General features: G+C 43.3%; 1 pseudogene across 1 annotated transcript; it reads right to left on the bottom strand.

Annotated features, from left to right (window-relative positions):
- Positions 1 to 3,815: 3,815 nt before the first annotated feature.
- On the bottom strand, positions 3,816 to 8,825 carry LOC148035269 (pentatricopeptide repeat-containing protein At4g18520, chloroplastic-like; annotated as a pseudogene). The gene is made up of 2 exons (XR_015691178.1): positions 8,363 to 8,825; positions 3,816 to 8,278 (listed from the first exon to the last, which is right to left on the bottom strand). The product of XR_015691178.1 is annotated as a pentatricopeptide repeat-containing protein At4g18520, chloroplastic-like (transcript).
- Positions 8,826 to 13,526: the final 4,701 nt, after the last annotated feature.

Genomic DNA, 13,526 nt, shown 5'->3' with positions numbered 1-13,526 from the left:
ACTTTCTTACACAGATCGCATATCTTTTTCCATACACCGCATACACAATTTATTGTCTTTTACATTAAAATACACGAAATTTGAGAGTGTTAACATGATAGTGGAATGTATCAACTCATCCATTTTTTCTTATATATCTACATACATGTCCTCGTGCCTAACACCATTGCATTTGATTGGCTTTACCTGCTTCTTTTAAACCAATACATTACAAATTTGCTTTTCTCAATAATAAAATTTGATGTTATCTATTTTTAAATATTAAATAATGCATTTTCGTAAGTAGATGAAGAAACCATAATAGATGCAATATGTCCTATACATTTAAAAACCAAGATAAGTCTAGCTATAAGTCTTGAGAATAGTATTTTTTGTAGTGTAAAACTGGCTCTTACTCAACTAATACTAGTTCAAAAGTTACAAAGATGGGTTTTGTGATAAAATAAATACCTTGTAGCTTCCAAAATAACAAAAAATATGACAATTATAGGGGAATAGCCTGACATCTCAAAATTCATTAAAGTAGGTTATATTCATCATAAACAACCTCTTGGAACATCCGAATAAGTAACACAATCCATAAAAATCACTACCTCAGGGAACCATCAAGTCTCTCTCTCTTTTCTGTCTCATTAATCTCAATCCAAAGGTTGCAAAGATGGATTTCTATGATAAAAATAGATACCCTGTAGCTTCCAAAAGACCAAAAACATGACATGAATGGGATAATATCCCAAGATCTCAAAATTCTTCCAAATGACAAGTTACCCCCTGCTTAAGCAAGCCTTGAGCTTACATGCATCAAAAGCATTAACTAAACCTCTTTTGGAGTATCCGAAACCAAGTTGTTTGATTCAATTTCAACCAATAATGGCTACCCAAATGCAACTAAATCAAGCTATGGAAGCCCCCAAATTGAGCCTCAATGGCTCCTCAAGCTGAACACCTATTTGACTCGGACATAGAGCTCGGTGATGAGAACAATACATCTATTAACATGAAAATAACAAGTATAATGCCATGGAAGAAGCTTGGATCCTCAATATTTATGATGAAGGTTCACTTCTTGCGCTTCTCACTCCAAGCACAAGATCCCAAGAGCGCTACTCTAATACTAATTGAGAGGAAAGCAATAATGGGACGCAAGATAGAAGCTATAAAGTGCAAGATGGTTGAGAGAGAGAGTACACAAGGGAGTTTAGTGGGTACAATGAATGATATCCTTATTCTTTGTTATCTTCACTTATATATGACTATACAATGTGTACTTAAACAAGGGATGCCCACCTAGCTATTGGCCATTGGCCTTTACCCAACATCTAGCACTAGCTATGCTAGTGACTACATGGATAGACAAGCATGTTAAAGTTGCTCAGTCATTGATGATAGGTTAGGAGAAAGAAGTACAACCTGTCAGAAGTGGAGCAGCGGTGGAAGCATAAACATGTGCTGAAATAAACTGCTAAAACACAAGACAAAAAGGGAAAAGAAAAGAACACGATACAGATGAGAACTCAGATGTATGCACGGAAAATGGAATCCAAATATCTGAACACGAGACAGTCGCATACAACAGTGAGTCACTGGCTGCCTGGGCACTGGCACTGGCACTGGCTCCTCTCTCCACAAAGTCTGCAGATGGTGAAGTGAAGTGACTGACTGAGGAGGAGCCACTGAGTATAAATAGGCTAAAAAAGTGGGGAGCAATAATGTTGATCGAATAGCATTAATGCTAGCCGACTGGTGCATAAAAATGCCCCAATGGCATAAAATGCCACACCAGAAAATACCTAAAATACCTAATAAAAATGCCCAGCCCAGATCAAGCTCAGACTCACACATGAGCTGACAAATACTCTGCTAACACCCTCTCTCAAATCATGAGTGATCGGATACAATACAATAGTACAATGAAAAGGGATCAGAAACTATACAATATAGAACCACCAAGTAGAACCATGGATACCCAAGCAGTGGGTGATCAAGCCACCACCAAGGTGTCTCGGAGAGAACCTGATGTCGATATCGATCGTACCAAACACCTGAAAATAGAGAAGATCATAGCATGTCTTTGTGTCCATTACCAATGTCTTGCAGTAGCATACAAGACCATCCTGTCAAAAATGCCCCTGAACATAGGTGACCGCCAAAGTATCCCCTCATGTGAGCTCCAAACGAAAGCCTCCCGCTCTCTGTCAAATAACCAACTCAGCATGAACCCGGATGTCAATCCCAGCTCCAGGATTTGATTCCGCCAGACTGAAGTCGATGCGTCAGGGACGTTCCTCTCTAGAACCTGTGCGCTTGTATAAAAGTATAGATGAGGCGCGGCTGCCCCATCTGAACACCCGCTCACACTCCCTCTCTGGCACAAGAGAATCGTGAGGGATGACCTCATCGCCACCACTAGAAAGCAGCCGAGGAAGGGGCCACCAAGCCCTTCCCGCGATCTGAAGAAGAGAATCCCTTCCGCGCTTGGACTTCACCTTGGTCGGAGGATCGGAGTCGGAGTCTGATGAAGGAGAGGACTCATCGGTAGAGTCAACATCCCGCTTCTTCTTCTGCTGCTCCTTCCTGGAAGCCGCTAACTTCTTGCAGTCCTTCCGCAAATGTCCCTTCTTGCCACAGTGGTAACACTGGGCCTTCGACTTCTTCTTCCAGTCACCCCTCTCTAAAGCTACATAAGCTTCGCCTCCATAATGTACCGGAAGCCGCCCCTGTAATCTCAAGGATGTCTCATGCTCAAGAAGCATCAAGGTCATATGTGTAAAACTGACAGGAGTCGATGATGTATGCGCCCACAAAGCATTGGCCACTCCATCAAACTCCGGGGGGAGCTTGTAAAGGACCGTCCCGACGAGATACGCCTCGGGAAGAGCAGATTGCATGTGTCGAAGCTGGCCCTGTACCTGCGTAACACGAAGAAGAAAAGACTAAATAGCATCTTTCGGCTCAAACTTCATCTGCTGGAGCTGGCCATAAAGTGTGACTGCCCGCATGGTGAAAGGTGCCTCGTACATCTACTGCAACTTCTGTCATACTTCAGGAGAGGTCGTACAAGAGGTAACCGCCGGTAAGACCGCTTTAGAAATACACCGAAGCAACGCCGAGTAAGCACGGGCACCGTCTGAGTCCCATGTGAGCACTGCTTCCTCATGGTTATCCTCATCAAAGTCTTCAGGAAGAGAAAAAGGATAGAGAGGTCGAGGAAGAGCTCCACAGGCGATGTACCATAACCGCTTCTGCACAAACCAAGCTTTCATGACAGCACTCCATGTGAGATAATCAGGTCCATGTAACTTATCATCAGTGGAAGTGCACGGAGGAGCCATATGGAGAGGATAAGAAGAGAAGTAGAGAAGAGATGGAATTTAGAGAGAAAACACAACCAAAACACAAGCATAGACTACAGAAAATGAGAGCTCACATGCAATATAACCCAAAATCTGATCAATAGAAGACAAAATCTGCGGCAGAAAGTCAAAAAATCAGTCAAAAACTGCCAAAAACAACAAAAACGGCCTGAATGAACAGTCACCCAGCCATGAGAGATGCTGAATCAGCAAAACGCAGACTGTAAAGTGGAGAAACACACATCCTGAAAACTGATACCGTGTCAGAAGTGGAGCAGCGGTGGAAGCATAAACATATGCTGAAATAAACTGCTAAAACACAAGACAAAAAGAGAAAAGAAAAGAACACGATACAGATGAGAACTCAGATGTATGCACAGGAAATGGAATCCAAATATCTGAACACGAGACAATCGCATACAACAGTGAGTCACTGGCTGCGTGGGCACTGGCACTGGCACTGGCTCCTCTCTCCACAGAGTCTGCAGATGAAGTGAAGTGACTGACTGAGGAGGAGCCACTGAGTATAAATAGGCTGAAAAAGTGGGGAGCAATAATGCTGGTCAGACAACATTAATGCTGGCGGACTGGTGCATAAAAATGCCCCAATGGCATAAAATGCCACACCAAAAAATACCTAAAATACCTAATAAAAATGCCCAGCCTAGATCAAGCTCAGACTCACACATGAGCTGACAAATACTCTGCTAACACAACCATCACGGTCTCTATTGCAATTGATACTGGTGGCACAGCTACTACCATGTATCTACAAGCAAAAGATCTAGGGTCTCTAATACCTCTCCACTTTCTTTGGCTGTTGCTTATGTCTCTCTCTCTCCTTGTCTTTGATGTTGTCTCCTTTGTCTACCAGCTCATTTACTCTCTCTCTCTCTCTCTCTCTCTCTCTCTCTCTCTCTCTCTCTCTTTGGAGATACAAGTCCTCCCCCCTCATCTTGAAAGGAGGCTAGGCTGACCACCTCTCTCTTCTATTGCAACGTGGGGCAATCTGTTGCAAGGTGGCCTACCATCAACAAGTGAAGCATTTCCCTAAGAAACTAATGTAGTAGACCATATGGAGCATATATCACCCATGCTAGAAACCCTAGTGGCCTGAGAAGGAGTTAAGCAAGGAGGTGGGGATCATAACCCCAATGAACACGTGCTGAGCACACCCCTCCATTACCACATTTGCAAAGGTCCTATCTCTCTGAATGACACACCAAAAGATTGCCCGATCTGGACAATGAAGAGTACTACTCAAAGAGCTCAGGAAAGTGAACTGTAGTAGTCATACCAACACCAAGCAGGGAATCATCCCTAGGCTCTGTCCACCTGTCAAAGAAAGTCAATGATATCCGAACATCCAATGGACTCATGAGGAGCACTGCCTCAGACTGCTCTAGTGTGCTAAAGTTGACCCTAAAAGGCCCCTTCCCTAGCAGGGCTACTGAGCAAGGGTCCTATGGAGCTGCCTGCAATGTCCTCAATGAGTGTGTCGGTGGTCTGCCACCTGCCACCTACCCATCAGCAAACCAAAGATGATACTGCCACTCTGTCTCTGATATTCAGCTCTTCATGAGGATTAAACATGATCTATGGAAGCTCTCAGCCATGGAGACTATGGGGGCTACACCGGAGTCCCCCGAGAAGAAGAGGGACAGGCTATTGTGTCACAAATTGAATTTTCACCTCCATTTTTCTGCTGTGAGGGTTCTTGTAAACCCACAAGGCTCTGAACCTTACTGGTCTTGTGACATTAAGTGGAGGGGCGAATCGAAGATGATAGGGTGGATGTGACTGCCTGAGGGTAGGGGAGGATCAAAGAGCAGAGGGTAGCCACTGCTTGATACAGGGCAGCCAATGCGAGGGGTATGGAAGCCATTGGTTGGCTGAATACAGGAGAGGAAGAAAGAGAGCAGGCAGGTGGCAAGACTAAGAAGGCAGATGCTGACAGGGATGGCAGGCAGGAGCTGGGGCAGGTGGTGCAGAAGCTGGCACAAAACCACGGGCTAGACTTACACCACGACTCCAAACCATAGTAGCACGTACCACTAGAGATGATGTGGAGGATCTTTGAACTATGTGACTTAGTGACAGGGAGAGTACGAGCTCAAGGTGTACGAGCTCAAGGTGGGATATCTAATGTAGTCCAGAGCAAGATTGGTTACAGTAAGGCTGCCCCCTCTTACTCACAATCTTTGAAGTATACATTAATGAGATTTCTGATTTTACAGATAGGATAGGAGGAGCAAGAGCACCACTCACAGGAGTCTTGAGCTTGAGTCTTACTATGTGTAGATGACTTTGTGCTGATCGCATATTCTTCTGAGGGACTAACAGCATCATATTGATGCTTTACAAGCTTTCTGCACAGAGAAGGATCTCGCTCTGAACCTAAGCAAGACCAAAATCATGATCTTTAATACCTTGGCTACTTGGATTGCCCCTTCAGAATCGCACATCATCTACCAGGCTCCACCCACATATGCATGCATGCATTTACCTTTTTCGTCCTTTGTACCCCCAATACATGGTCATTCTCATTTTTCCACTACATACAACCCTGATTCCTCCAAGCTTCCCTTCTCAGCCTCCATGTCTCAATCTTGTCAGCATCCTCTTCTGTGCCTGCAGTTCCATCAACATGAACCATATAGGCACATTCAATTTTCTACTTGTACAGCATTTTTGAAGGCTACTGTCCCAAGATTCATCTTTCCATATTTTCCACATGCCCTCCAGACTGAATGATCAAAAGATGGCATGTCCTTGATCGCTGCTATTGCCTTTTCAAAATGCCCTGTACGGCCCAAAAGATCAATCATACAAGTATGATGCAATATACAAGGCGTGATACCATACATTTTACTCATATTCATAAACTGCATCTGACCCTCATTCAGCAGACCTGAGTGACTGCATGCAGCAAGCACACAAGTGAGTGATTGCATTTGGTAAAATGCCCTGAAGTTGCATCTGTTCAAAGCAGTTCAGTGCTTCCTCACCATACTCATGTTAAACATATCCTGCAATTAATGCATTCCAAGACTCTACATCCTGATCAGAAAGCTCATCGAGGACTTTCTGTGCTTCAGGAAAATTGCCACATTTTGCATACATATCCACCAAAGCAGTGAAAAGTACAATATCTGTTCCAAGTAGCCCCTGTTTTACAATCTTGTGATGAACTTCTCTGCCCTTGTCAGTTGCTCCCATGCTGCCACAGGCTTTCAAGATAGAGATAAATGTGACTGCATTTGGAAGAAGCCCCTCATCCTGCATCCGATCAAAGCAATCCAGTGCTTCTATACCATGTTCATGTTGAGCATATCCTGAAATTAGTGCAGTCCAAGAGATCACATTCCTAGCAGGAAGCTCATCAAGTACTTGCTGTGCTTTGGCAAAAGCACCACATTTGGCATACATATCCACTAATGCATTCCCCAGCACAATATTTGTGGCTAGCAATCCCTGTCTTATAATCTCATGATGGATTTGCTTCCCCTTTTCAGTTGATCCCGCAACACCACAGGCTTTCAAGATGCTGATGAAAGTAACAGAATCTGGGCAAAGGCCCTCGTGTTGCATCCGTGCAAAGCAGTTCAGGGCTTCCTCACCGTGCTCTTGTTGAGCATATCCTGCAATGAGCGCATTCCAAGTACTTACATCCCGAACAGGAAGCTCATCCAGCACTTGTTGTGCTTTGGCATGGTCGCCGCATTTGGCATACATATCCACTAAAGCAGTGCCAAGCAAAGGATTACCTCCCACCAAGCCCTGTCTTAGAATTTCATCATGAATTTGCTTCCCCTTATCGGCTGCTCCCATGCTGCCACAGGCTTTCAAAATACAAACGAAGGTAACTGCATCTGGTGAAAGACCCTCCCGTTGCATCAGTTCAAAGCAGGTCAGTGCTTCCTTACCATGCTCACATTGGGCATACCCTGCAATCAGTGTATTCCAAGTCACTATGTCCCGAACTGGCAGCTCATCTAGGACTTGCTGTGCTTTGGCTAGTTCACCACATTTTGCATACATATCCACTAAAGCATTGCCAAGCACAATATCTGTTGTTTGCAGCAGCCCCTGTTTTAAAATCTCATCATGAATTTGTTTACCCTTGTCAATTGCTCCCATGCTGCCACAGGCTTTCAAGATGCAGATGAAGGTGACTCGATTTGGCTGGAACCCTTCACACTGCATCTGTTCAAAAGAGTTTAGTGCTTCCTCACCATGCTCGTGTTGGGCATATCCTGCAATTAATGCATTCCAAGACACAGCATCCTTACAAGGAAGCTCATCTAGCACTTTCTGTGCTTTTGCAAAATTGCCGCATTTGGCATACATATCCACCAAAGCAGTGCCAAGCACCATACTTGTTCCCAGCAACCCGTCTTACAATCTCATCGTGGATTTCTTTCCCCTTGTCAATCGCTCCCAAGCTGCCACAGGCTTTCAAGATGCAGATGAAGGTGACTGTATTTGGAGCAAGGCCCTCACGTTGTAACTGTTCAAAGCACTCCAGTGCTTCCTTACCTTGCATGTGTTGCGCACATCCTGCAATTAGTGCATTCCATGTCACTACATCGCGAACAGGAAGCTTGTCCAGCACTTGATGTGCTTTGGCAAGCTCACCACATTTGGCATACATACTGACTAAAGTGTTTCCCACATAGGGATTCTTTGCAAGCAGTCCAGCTTCCACAATTTCAGCATGTATTCGACTTCCTTTTTGCAGATTCTTAACCCTGGCACAAGCCTTCAATGAGGCCACAACGGCCTTCTCACCCCTCATTCTTCTGTAGCCGTCAATAGATTTCTCTCTGCAAGTTCTTCAAGGGGCCATGGAGGATGGTGGGGGCAATCGATCCAGAAGTACTCTTTGGTGAATTTGTGCTTAAAATTAGGACAGGAGGGCTACTCTGTGAAACATCATCCTTCTTTAGAATCAGGACTCTGCAATTCAAATACAATAGCAGGAAAGAGGAAGCAGAGCAGAGCATTACCCTGCCATGGAAGCTTACACATGCCAGAGCGACTGGTGGGTACACAGGCATGCGACTCCTGGTGTATATCATGCTCTTGATTCTCAACATATGCTGCTCTTGGATGAGGCAATATCTTTCAGATTGATCGGACATGTTCCACATATGCATCTTGTTGAAGGAGCAAGAGGGCAATCTATGATGCAGCTCCTTTGCAGAATACGAAGCCTATCGCTTCTGTCACGGATGCTTCATCTACATTTCTCTCCGATGCCCGTGTCCGCCTCAAAACCTCAGCTTGACGTCCTGCATTTTAATGGCGTCGCGAGTCTACACTCGCATGTCAGTTCACGCCTGCAATGTACACTGGCGGGTTGATTGAGCGTGACGGTCGTCGATGGTGCCAGGAAACACATTCCCGTCTACGAATGGCACACAGGCGACCTGGTTTTAATGCGCGTTTAATTGTCTAACATCTCGGTTAGAAATACTTGGACGTTTGTCATGCCCTTACACATAAGCGTGGATTTTTGTCTCCTCCGATTACTATATCTTATGAAACTATAGAACAATACAAGAAAATTAAGCGTTAATTCTTGGAGTGCTTTTATTATAAGGTCTATATTTCATTATAAATCCAACATTTCATATAGATTTTGAATATAAAATAAAATAAAATAAAACTAGGTTGACACATGCAGCAAGGTTCCCGTTTTGGGATTTTGTTTATAAGATAGACAATTCAAGGTGGGTATTCGTAATTATGCTTGCCTTTTTGGGGGGTCCTTACCAAAGTAAGAGGAATTAGATAGGGAGACAAGGGCTCTCTTTGAAATGATAAGCTCACCACTCTATTTAGTAATCTCTTGCAAATATTTTCTCATGGGGGGCATATAAGTCAATATCCAATTCTTTGTTAAATCCTCCTTATGAACATTCATTGATGACATGTGGGCCTTTTCTCTATAGTGTGACCCATGCCTCTCTATCCTAGATGAAACATACGAGAAGCAAGAGGTAAATCCGAGGTTCCATCATTGTGGTTGGGTTGGCAATGGACAATAGATGAGCACAACATCAAATGTATTGGAGTCGAGCACAAACAAAAGCAACATCAATTGACACGAGAAAAAGACTAATCAATTTACATGAGAGGAGAAAAGCATATAGAGGCATTTGCAAGTCAAGAGGTTTGTGAAAGTGATTTAAACAACCCTTAAATTTGAGGCTTTGTTTCCATAGGAGGGTCTAACAAGACAAGTTCTCTCTCTCTCTCTCTCTCTCTCTCTCTCTCTCTCTCTCTCTCTCTCTCTCTCTCTCTCTCTCTCTCTCTCTCTCTCTCTCTCTCTCTCTCTCTCTCTCTCTCTCTCTCTCTCTCTCTTGAGGGCATGCTCATAGGCCATGCACATGAGTTATGAGTACTCATATAAATGCACACTTTTCTAATGTGGTAGGTGGATTTAAGGAGTAACATTAGTAGGGTTCACTTTAGTGACTAATATTCCATCATCGATTGGCTAAAATATTATATATTCATGCTTTTTTTTAAGTTGTGTAGGTTGAGTTATAACTTTGAGATTTTTATTTTTCCCACATTTCTAAGGTATATCAAGGTTATGAAGACTCTTTTGCCATTCATATAACAAAAAAATACAAAGAACTGCGTTAAATTTGCCCCAATGTTTATAATTGTGGGGTATATTAGAAACATTCGCCACATTGTCCTTTAGTTAAGGTTCATATAGATATTGGTCTGTTGATTATTTGTGAGTAGAAACATTCTACCATTTTAAGAAAAGTTCACACCAATTGTTAAGATAAGTATAACTTTATTGATTTTAAAAAAAGGGATAGTCTAGTGTTCTTAAAGTGAGCACCTTGTGAGTAAGAATCCAAATTGGGGAAAACTTAAAGTACAAATGATTGGGATTTGTAGGGATATTGTTGACCATTTATAAAAGGCATCCTCAAATAGAGCTTAGATACTATATAGAAGTTTAGCTAAGGTTATAACTTATGATATACATGACAATCACAAAGAAGTTTTGAAAAGCCTTGTCAAAATTTCCCCATTAGGCTATGCTAAAAGAAGTTATTCTAGCCCCAACGAATAGCATCAAGTTTTCCCCCACTAAGCCAGTTTGACCAAACCATTTGTGAATGTTGACTTGGAACTCGTCCTTGAACCATCAAAACCTCTAGTAAAGTAAGGAACCAAACATTAGTGGCATGTTGTAGCATGGGAGTTGGTCATAGCTAAGAGGTCAAAAGGAGGACTTAGATTAATGAAACCCAAAGAGGGAGATTCTTACCTCAAAATTTACCCAACAACTCACTACTTAGAAAAACAAGATCAAGGGGAAGTCACTGGTTTGGCAAGGGGGCAAAGATGACCTAAGCCTTAATCAAGTGATATTGATCTTTGAATGAGACTATGAAAATGAGGTGGCTCATGTATTTGGGAATCCTAAACTCTCAAGAGATTGTAAACCCTAGGGATTAGGACTTGGAATGATATATCAAATGAGGATCACTAGGGGACAATACAATACAATCTAAATGTAAAGGAGTATTTATGGATAATTGAGATACTAAATAGAAAAAAGCAATCATGGCATTTATCATACATTGTAAAAGGGTTTTTACCATTTGGTTGCCTTCATATAGAAAGGGGGAAGCTTCTAGTTGATTGCCACAAGCCAAAAAAATTTACTGAGAAAGATGTGAGTCAATTTCAAAATGTAGAACTACCAAAGGTCCTATTATCGTTGCACCAAATTGAGGACTTGGAAGCAAAGGGTAAGAATAGTGTAGGTAAACACACCATCCAAGAGACTCAACTTGGTACTTTGGATACTATCACAAATCCTTTTAGCAAAAGTGCCACAAAAATCATCTAGTGATGGATTGATGTCTATATATAGAATGAAGCACAATTTTGACCCTATATGTGGATTGATTTTGTTGTTGCTCAAAGAGAAAGCAAACCACCAAGACCCACGGACTGCTTATTGCCTCAAGCATTTCAAGCCAAGAGCTATGGCTACCTCTCACATAGCTATGTGCATTCTTTCACACACCAATGTAGTGAGCTACTATTAACCCTCAGACGAACAAGGTAGAACATTGGGAAACTCTAAAGTAAAGGACAAGGTCAAGGCAAAAGTGAAATGGAAGACGAAGGTGCGCTAAGAAAAATATGAAAACACAAGAAGTGCAGAAAAGTCCTAAATCAAGGAGAAAGGTGCACAAGAAAAAGCGCAAGTCAATACTTTTGTAAAAGAGCACAAGGTGCACCATGATTTATTTTAAGAGTGCTGGGCTCCCACTTGTGCAAATTGTAAAGGTAAATGGGCGGTAGGAAGGAAGCTAGGAAGATAGGAGGACAATGGAAAAGGCCATGTAAAAAGGGGATGGCCACCCAAATTGGATTTAGGGCTTTGTATATAAAGTTCAAAAGATGAATGAGAGCTCATTCTTTGGTGTGTAGCAAAGTGGACTCTTCTTCTTCTCTCCTTCTCTTCTCTTGCTTGCTTGTGAGTACTTGAGGGAGGGAGTGTGAGGGAGTGAGGTAGTGAGCTTATGAGAGTGAGGGATCTTGGAGGTGAAGCTCTCCACCTTCTCCTCTCTTTTTCTTCTCTTCTCTTCTCTTCTCTTCTCTTCTCGTGTCTCGTGCATGGCTATGGAGGATGGAGCTTTGAGGAAGAGGCTTGAGGATGATTGAGCTTGCATCACGAATCGTGGAGCTATCGGAGTGCTTGAGAGAGGAAGCAACTCAATCGGGCATCAAGGTAAGCTCACTACACTCATTGAGAGGGATAGCGCGTCGGCTATGTGAGAGGTAGCCATTAGTGCTTGCTTGAAACACTTAAACAATAAGCGGTCCATGGGTCTTGGTAGTTGAGCTTGTGCTCACCTCTGCATTTTGGTTCCGTTTGCCGGGACCAACGGGATTCAAGCTTGAGCACTTGCCCACTTCAAATCGAGGATCAAAGTAAGGGTTCAATCCCTAAACCAAAGCTTGAGGTAGATAGGAGGTTTTGGGTCTTTAATCCATGCTACGAGTAAGTATTTTTTATCTTTGATGGTTAGTTTAGTAGGAGAAATTATTTTAGTATATTGCTTTTGATTCTTGTTGCATTTAGAGTAGGTTAAGGTTAGAAAATCGATTGGAAAAGTGTAGGGTTTGTTGCTGTAAAATTGGCCAAACAAGGCACAGATCTCTGAAAAATGCGAGGAAGGAGAGCTAAACTTTGTGGGGTTAAGACCGACAAGCAAGGGGGCAGGAGTGGCAAGAACTTTGTGGAGGACGGCTTTACCAGCTAGGAGACCAACACGGGGGATTCACTAGTAGTAATAAGGAGACATCACCTGCGTGCAAGAAATATATGAAAATACCCCTTATCTACCCCCTATTTATGGGACCTTACCTTATAAAATGTACATTCCTTCCCTTAAATAACCCCCCTCCCTTACACTCACGTGGTACCATTCGGTAAACCCTAGTGGACCCCCCAGGGAGACCAAGGGGAAGCTCATTTGAAACCCTCATTGTATGAGAGAGTGAGAGAGAGAGCTTCATTGTGTGGACTTGCTTCAATCTCATCGCCGATGAGTTCATTGCCCACTACAAGTATTCCCACACCTTCCCCTGCATGTGTAGTTAGGATCTAGAGGTGCTCGAGCAGCATGAAGACTTCGATTGCTTAATGCAGCGAATTTCATGCAAGCTTGACGAAAAACGTGTCGTGTCCAAGAGATGTTGAGGATTCTGGATTGAGTCCCAGAATTAGCCCTCGACCCACTTGGCTCGGCCCTCGGTCATTCGGCCCACTTGACTCAGACACCCACTGTTCGGCCCATCCGAGTCAACCATTTAGACCAACTTGGCATTCGGCCCATCTTACTCGGACACTCGAAAATTCGGCCCTCGGTCCTACTGACTCGGCCCAATTCCACTCGGACAAAGCCGGCTCAAATTCACCATTCAGATCTTGGCCCACCTGACTCTCCCCTTGGTCATTTGGCCATTTGGCCCTCGGATAACCGCATTCGGACTTTCCAAATTTGACATTCGAATCAATTTCATTCGGCCCTCGACCATTCGGATAGGCCGAATCAGACATTCGGCCCTTGCAATTCGAAGATGTTGGGCCGAGTCTGAATTTTTAGAATCTTTTGAACA

This window comes from Lygodium microphyllum, chromosome 6, assembly GCF_053477565.2.
Source record: "Lygodium microphyllum isolate KBCC chromosome 6, Lygodium_microphyllum_v1.1.10, whole genome shotgun sequence".
NCBI lineage: Eukaryota > Viridiplantae > Streptophyta > Polypodiopsida > Schizaeales > Lygodiaceae > Lygodium > Lygodium microphyllum.
Note: the sequence above shows the minus strand (reverse complement) of the source record. Positions and strands in the feature narration are given on the sequence as shown.